Genomic DNA, 8,054 nt, shown 5'->3' with positions numbered 1-8,054 from the left:
CTCCTCTCCTCTCCTCTCCCCTCCCTCTATTCTCCCCTCCCCTCCCCCCCCTCCCCTCCCCTCCCCTCCCCTCCCCCCTCCCCTCTCCTCTATTCTCTCCTCCTCTCCTCTCCCTCCCCTCCCCTCCCCTCCCTCTCCCCTCTCCCCTCTCCTCTCCCTCTCTCTCTCCTCCTCCCCTCCCTCCCCTCCCCCTCCCTCTCCTCTATTCTCCCTCCCCTCCCTCTCCTCCCCCTCCCCCTCCCCTCCCCCTCCCTCTCCCTCCTCCTCTCCCTCCCCCTCCCCTCCCCTCCCCCCTCCCCTCCCCCTCCCCCCTCTCTCTCCCCCCCCCCTATTCTCCCTCTCCTCTCCCTCTCCTCTCCTCTCCCCCCTCTCCTCCCTCCTCTCCCTCCCTCCCCTCTCCTCTCCCCTCCTCTCCCTCCTCTCCCCCCCTCCCCCTCTCCTCTCTCTCCCCTCCCCTCCCTCCCCTCCCCTCCTCTCCTCCCCCTCCTCCCCCTCCCCTTCTCCTCCCCTCCTCTCCTCTCTCTCCTCTCCTCTCCTCTCTCCTCCCCTCCCCCTCTCCTCCCCCCCTCCCCCTCTCCTCTCCCCTCCCCTCCCCTCCTCTCCTCTCCTCTCCTCTCCTCCCCCCCCTCCCCCTCCCTCCCTCTCCTCTCCTCTCCCTCCCTCCCGTCCTCCCTCCCTCTCCTCTCCTCTCCCTCTCCTCTCCCCTCCCCTCCCCTCCCCTCCCCTCCCCTCCCCTCCTCCCCCTTCTCCTCTCATCTCCTCTCCCCTCCCCCCTCTCCTCTCCTATGTATTCACTAATGCCTCCAACATTTGAGGCATGGATTTCCTGTCAGGGCTGTAAGTGGTGTTACAGACAGAAACACCTGTACTGAACTAAAAGGATCAGTGGAGATTCTCAATTAAAATGGGCCTTTTAGTCCAGGACTACGTTCAATCTGTGTCCGGGAACCTGGCCCAAATACCTGTCTAGTGAATCAGAGGTAGATAGTTCCACTATAGAAATACTGTGTATATAGAGATGGTTCTACTATAGAAATACTGTGGATATAGAGATGGTTCTACTATAGAAATACTGTGTATATAGAGATGGTTCTACTATAGAAATACTGTGTATATATAGAGATATGGTTCTACTATAGAAATACTGTGTATATATATATATAGAGATATGGTTCTACTATAGAAATACTGCATGTAGAGAGATGGTTCTTACTAGTTCTACTATAGAAATACTGTGTATATAGAGATGGTTCTACTATAGAAATACTGTGTATATATAGAGAGATGGTTCTTATTAGTTCTACTATAGAAATACTGTATATAGAGAGATGGTTCTTACTAGTTCTACTATAGAAATACTGTGTATATAGAGATGGTTCTACTATAGAAATACTGTGTATATATATAGAGATATGGTTCTACTATAGAAATACTGTGTATATATAGAGATGGTTCTTACTAGTTCTACTATAGAAATACTGTATATATATAGAGATATGGTTCTACTATAGAAATACTGTATATAGAGAGATGGTTCTTATTAGTTCTACTATAGAAATACTGTATATAGAGAGATGGTTCTTATTAGTTCTACTATAGAAATTCTGTATATAGAGTGGTTCTACTACTATAGAAATACTGTATATAGAGAGATGGTTCTTATTAGTTCTACTATAGAAATACTGTATATAGAGATGGTTCTTATTAGTTCTACTATAGAAATACTGTGTATATATAGAGAGATGGTTCTACTATAGAAATACTGTATATAGAGAGATATTAGTTCTACTATAGAAATATGGTATCTGGTTCTACTATAGAAATACTGTATATAGAGAGATGGTTCTTATTAGTTCTACTATAGAAATACTGTGTATAGAGAGATGGTTCTTACTAGTTCTACTATAGAAATACTGTATATAGAGATGGTTCTACTATAGAAATACTGTGTATATAGAGATGGTTCTACTATAGAAATATTGTGTATATATATAGAGATATGGTTCTACTATAGAAATACTGTGTATATATAGAGATGGTTCTTACTAGTTCTACTATAGAAATACTGTATATTTACATTTACATTTAAGTCATTTAGCAGACGCTCTTATCCAGAGAGATATGGTTCTTACTAGTTCTACTATAGAAATACTGTGTATATATAGAGAGATGGTTCTACTATAGAAATACTGTATATAGAGAGATGGTTCTTATTAGTTCTACTATAGAAATACTGTATATAGAGAGATGGTTCTTATTAGTTCTACTATAGAAATACTGTATATAGAGAGATGGTTCTTATTAGTTCTACTATAGAAATACTGTATATAGAGAGATGGTTCTTATTAGTTCTACTATAGAAATACTGTATATAGAGAGATGGTTCTTATTAGTTCTACTATAGAAATACTGTGTATATATAGAGAGATGGTTCTACTATAGAAATACTGTATATAGAGAGATGGTTCTTATTAGTTCTACTATAGAAATACTGTATATAGAGAGATGGTTCTTATTAGTTCTACTATAGAAATACTGTATATAGAGAGATGGTTCTTATTAGTTCTACTATAGAAATACTGTATATAGAGAGATGGTTCTTATTAGTTCTACTATAGAAATACTGTGTATATATAGAGATGGTTCTACTATAGAAATACTGTATATGGAGAGATGGTTCTTATTAGTTCTACTATAGAAATACTGTATATAGAGAGATGGTTCTTATTAGTTCTACTATAGAAATACTGTATATAGAGAGATGGTTCTTATTAGTTCTACTATAGAAATACTGTATATAGAGAGATGGTTCTTATGGTTCTACTATAGAAATACTGTGTATATATAGAGAGATGGTTCTACTATAGAAATACTGTATGTAGAGAGATGGTTCTTATGTTATACTATAGAAATACTGTCTATATATATATATAGAGAGAGAGATGGCTCTTACTGTGCTGTCCCATGAGTTGATGCAGCTTGCTGAGGGGGTCCGGACTGTTTTCTGAGAGGGGCGAGGGCTGTGAGGGGAGGGCCTCTGGGGCTGTGTGGGGGGGGGTGTGGGGTTCTGTGGGTTGGGGGCTGTGGGGTGTCTGGAGAGGGGGCTGTAAGGCTGTGTGGGGAGGGGGCCGTGGGGGTGTGGGGAAGGGGGCTGTGGAGGTTCGTGGGGAGGGGGTTGTGGGGGTGTGTGGGGAGGGGGTTGTGGGGGTGTGAGGGGATGTGATGCTGTGTGGGGAGGGGCTTAGGGGTGAAGCTGCGGTAGCTGCAGACGAAGGAGGGCAGGATGGTGGGGTAGTTCATCCCTCCGTTCAGACGACCCAGAAGAGACGACCCCAGCCCAGGGGTCACAGAGGGGTCACGACCCGGGACAGGAAGTGACCTCATCTCCAGCTCCTCCCCACCTGTAGGAGCCATTATGTTGATTTAATTCATTAATGTTAGTCAGCCATCTTTTCACGGCAGGTAAAGATCTATTCAAATCATCAGTTAAAGACCTATTCAAATCATCCTGAACATTAGAATCAGGTAAAGACCTATTCAAATCATCCTGAACATTAGTTTCAGGTAAAGACCTATTCAAATCATCCTGAACATTAGAATCAGGTAAAGACCTATTCAAATCATCCTGAACATTAGTTTCAGGTAAAGACCTATTCAAATCATCCTGAACATTAGAATCAGGTACAACGAATCATAAATATTATAAACCACAGTCCTATTCCCCATCACAGTAGTATAAACCACAGTCCTATTCCCCATCACAGTAGTATAATCCACAGTCCTATTCCACTGTAGTATAATCTACAGTCCTATTCCACCGTAGTATAATCCACAATCCTATTCCACCGTAGTATAATCTACAGTCCTATTCCCCATCACAGTAGTATAATCCACAGTCCTATTCCACCGTAGTATAATCCACAGTCCTATTCCACTGTAGTATAATCCACAGTCCTATTCCACATCACCGTAGTATAATCCACAGTCCTATTCCACCGTAGTATAATCTACAGTCCTATTCCACCGTAGTATAATCTACAGTCCTATTCCACATCACCGTAGTATAATCCACAGTCCTATTCCACCGTAGTATAATCCACAGCCCTATTCCACCGTAGTATAATCTACAGCCCTATTCCACCGTAGTATAATCTACAGCCCTATTCCACCGTAGTATAATCTACAGTCCTATTCCACCGTAGTATAATCTCCAGTCCTATTCCACCGTAGTATAATCTACAGTCCTATTCCACCGTAGTATAATCTACAGTCCTATTCCACCGTAGTATAATCTACAGTCCTATTCCACCATAGTATAATCCACAGTCCTATTCCACATCACCGTAGTATAATCCACAGTCCTATTCCACCGTAGTATAATCTACAGTCCTATTCCCCATCACAGTAGTATAATCCACAGCCCTATTCCACCGTAGTATAATCTACAGTCCTATTCCACCGTAGTATAATCTACAGTCCTATTCCACCGTAGTATAATCCACAGTCCTATTCCACCGTAGTATAATCCACAGTCCTATTCCACATCACCGTAGTATAATCCACAGTCCTATTCCACCGTAGTATAATCTACAGTCCTATTCCCCATCACCATAGTATAATCCACAGTCCTATTCCCCATCACAGTAGTATAATCCACAGCCCTATTCCACCATAGTATAATCCACAGTCCTATTCCACATCACCGTAGTATAATCCACAGTCCTATTCTACGTCACCGTAGTATAATCCACAGTCCTATTCCCCATCACCGTAGTATAATCTACAGTCCTATTCCACCGTAGTATAATCTACAGTCCTATTCCACTGTAGTATAATCCACAGCCCTATTCCACCGTAGTATAATCCACAGTCCTATTCCCCATCACCGTAGTATAATCCACAGCCCTATTCCACCATAGTATAATCCACAGTCCTATTCCACATCACCGTAGTATAATCTACAGTCCTATTCCACATCACCGTAGTATAATCTACAGTCCTATTCCACCGTAGTATAATCCACAGCCCTATTCCACTGTAGTATAATCCACAGCCCTATTCCACCGTAGTATAATCCACAGCCCTATTCCACCGTAGTATAATCCACAGTCCTATTCCACCGTAGTATAATCCACAGTCCTATTCCACCGTAGTATAATCCACAGTCCTATTCCACCGTAGTATAATCCACAGTCCTATTCCACATCACCGTAGTATAATCTACAGTCCTATTCCACCGTAGTATAATCCACAGCCCTATTCCACCGTAGTATAATCTACAGTCCTATTCCACTGTAGTTTAATCCACAGCCCTATTCCACCGTAGTATAATCCACAGTCCTATTCCACCGTAGTATAATCCACAGTCCTATTCCACCGTAGTATAATCCACAGTCCTATTCCACTGTAGTATAATCCACAGTCCTATTCCACCGTAGTATAATCCACAGTCCTATTCCACCGTAGTATAATCTACAGTCCTATTCCACTGTAGTATAATCCACAGTCCTATTCCACCGTAGTATAATCCACAGTCCTATTCCACCGTAGTATAATCCACAGTCCTATTCCACCGTAGTATAATCTACAGTCCTATTCCACCGTAGTATAATCCACAGTCCTATTCCACTGTAGTATAATCTACAGTCCTATTCCACCGTAGTATAATCTACAGTCCTATTCCACATCACCGTAGTATAATCCACAGCCCTATTCCACTGTAGTATAATCCACAGCCCTATTCCACCGTAGTATAATCCACAGTCCTATTCCACATCACCGTAGTATAATCCACAGTCCTATTCCACCGTAGTATAATCCACAGTCCTATTCCACCGTAGTATAATCCACAGCCCTATTCCACCGTAGTATAATCCACAGTCCTATTCCACCGTAGTATAATCCACAGTCCTATTCCACCATAGTATAATCCACAGCCCTATTCCACTGTAGTATAATCTACAGTCCTATTCCACCGTAGTATAATCCACAGTCCTATTCCACCGTAGTATAATCCACAGCCCTATTCCACATCACCGTAGTATAATCCACAGTCCTATTCCACATCACCGTAGTATAATCCACAGTCCTATTCCACCGTAGTATAATCCACAGTCCTATTCCACATCACCGTAGTATAATCCACAGCCCTATTCCACATCACCGTAGTATAATCCACAGCCCTATTCCACATCACCGTAGTATAATCCACAGCCCTATTCCACATCACCGTAGTATAATCTACAGTCCTATTCCACTGTAGTATAATCTACAGTCCTATTCCACCGTAGTATAATCCACAGTCCTATTCCCCATCACCGTAGTATAATCCACAGTCCTATTCCACATCACCGTAGTATAATCCACAGCCCTATTCCACATCACCGTAGTATAATCCACAGCCCTATTCCACATCACCGTAGTATAATCCACAGCCCTATTCCACTGTAGTATAATCTACAGTCCTATTCCACCGTAGTATAATCCACAGCCCTATTCCACATCACCGTAGTATAATCTACAGTCCTATTCCACCATAGTATAATCCACAGCCCTATTCCACATCACCGTAGTATAATCTACAGTCCTATTCCACCATAGTATAATCCACAGCCCTATTCCACATCACCGTAGTATAATCTACAGTCCTATTCCACCATAGTATAATCCACAGTCCTATTCCACCGTAGTATAATCTACAGTCCTATTCCACCGTAGTATAATCAACAGTCCTATTCCACCGTAGTATAAGCCACAGTCCTATTCCCCATCACCGTAGTATAATCCACAGCCCTATTCCACATCACCGTAGTATAATCCACAGTCCTATTCCACATCACCGTAGTATAATCTACAGTCCTATTCCACTGTAGAATAATCTACAGTCCTATTCCACCATAGTATAATCCAGTCATTCCACATCCTATTAATCCACAGCCCTCCACCGTAGTATAATCTACAGTCCTATTCCACCATAGTATAATCTACAGTCCTATTCCACATCACCGTAGTATAATCCACAGCCCTATTCCACCGTAGTATAATCCACAGTCCTATTCCACTGTAGTATAATCTACAGTCCTATTCCACATCACCGTAGTATAATCTACAGTCCTATTCCACATCACCGTAGTATAATAATCCTATTCCAGTCACTATTAATCCACCTATTCCGTAGTATAATCCACAGTCCTATTCCACCGTAGTATAATCCACAGTCCTATTCCACCACCGTAGTATAATCCACAGTCCTATTCCACCGTAGTATAATCCACAGTCCTATTCCACCGTAGTATAATCCACAGTCCTATTCCACCGTAGTATAATCCACAGTCCTATTCCACTGTAGTATAATCCACAGTCCTATTCCACCGTAGTATAATCCACAGTCCTATTCCACCGTAGTATAATCCACAGTCCTATTCCACTGTAGTATAATCCACAGTCCTATTCCACATCACCGTAGTATAATCCACAGTCCTATTCCACATCACCGTAGTATAATCCACAGTCCTATTCCACCGTAGTATAATCCACAGTCCTATTCCACCGTAGTATAATCCACAGTCCTATTCCACCGTAGTATAATCCACAGTCCTATTCCACCGTAGTATAATCTACAGTCCTATTCCACCGTAGTATAATCTACAGTCCTATTCCACCGTAGTATAATCTACAGTCCTATTCCACCGTAGTATAATCTACAGTCCTATTTCACATCACCGTAGTATAATCTACAGTCCTATTCCACCGTAGTATAATCCACAGTCCTATTCCACCGTAGTATAATCTACAGTCCTATTCCACCGTAGTATAATCTACAGTCCTATTCCACCGTAGTATAATCCACAGTCCTATTCCACCGTAGTATAATCTACAGTCCTATTCCACCGTAGTATAATCTACAGTCCTATTCCACCGTAGTAATCCACAGTCCTATTCCACCGTAGTATAATCTACAGTCCTATTCCACCGTAGTATAATCTACAGTCCTATTCCACCGTAGTATAATCCACAGTCCCTATTCCACCGTAGTATAATCTACAGTCCTATAA

This window comes from Oncorhynchus gorbuscha, unplaced genomic scaffold (assembly GCF_021184085.1).
Source record: "Oncorhynchus gorbuscha isolate QuinsamMale2020 ecotype Even-year unplaced genomic scaffold, OgorEven_v1.0 Un_scaffold_6425, whole genome shotgun sequence".
Lineage (NCBI taxonomy): Eukaryota > Metazoa > Chordata > Actinopteri > Salmoniformes > Salmonidae > Oncorhynchus > Oncorhynchus gorbuscha.
Note: the sequence above shows the minus strand (reverse complement) of the source record.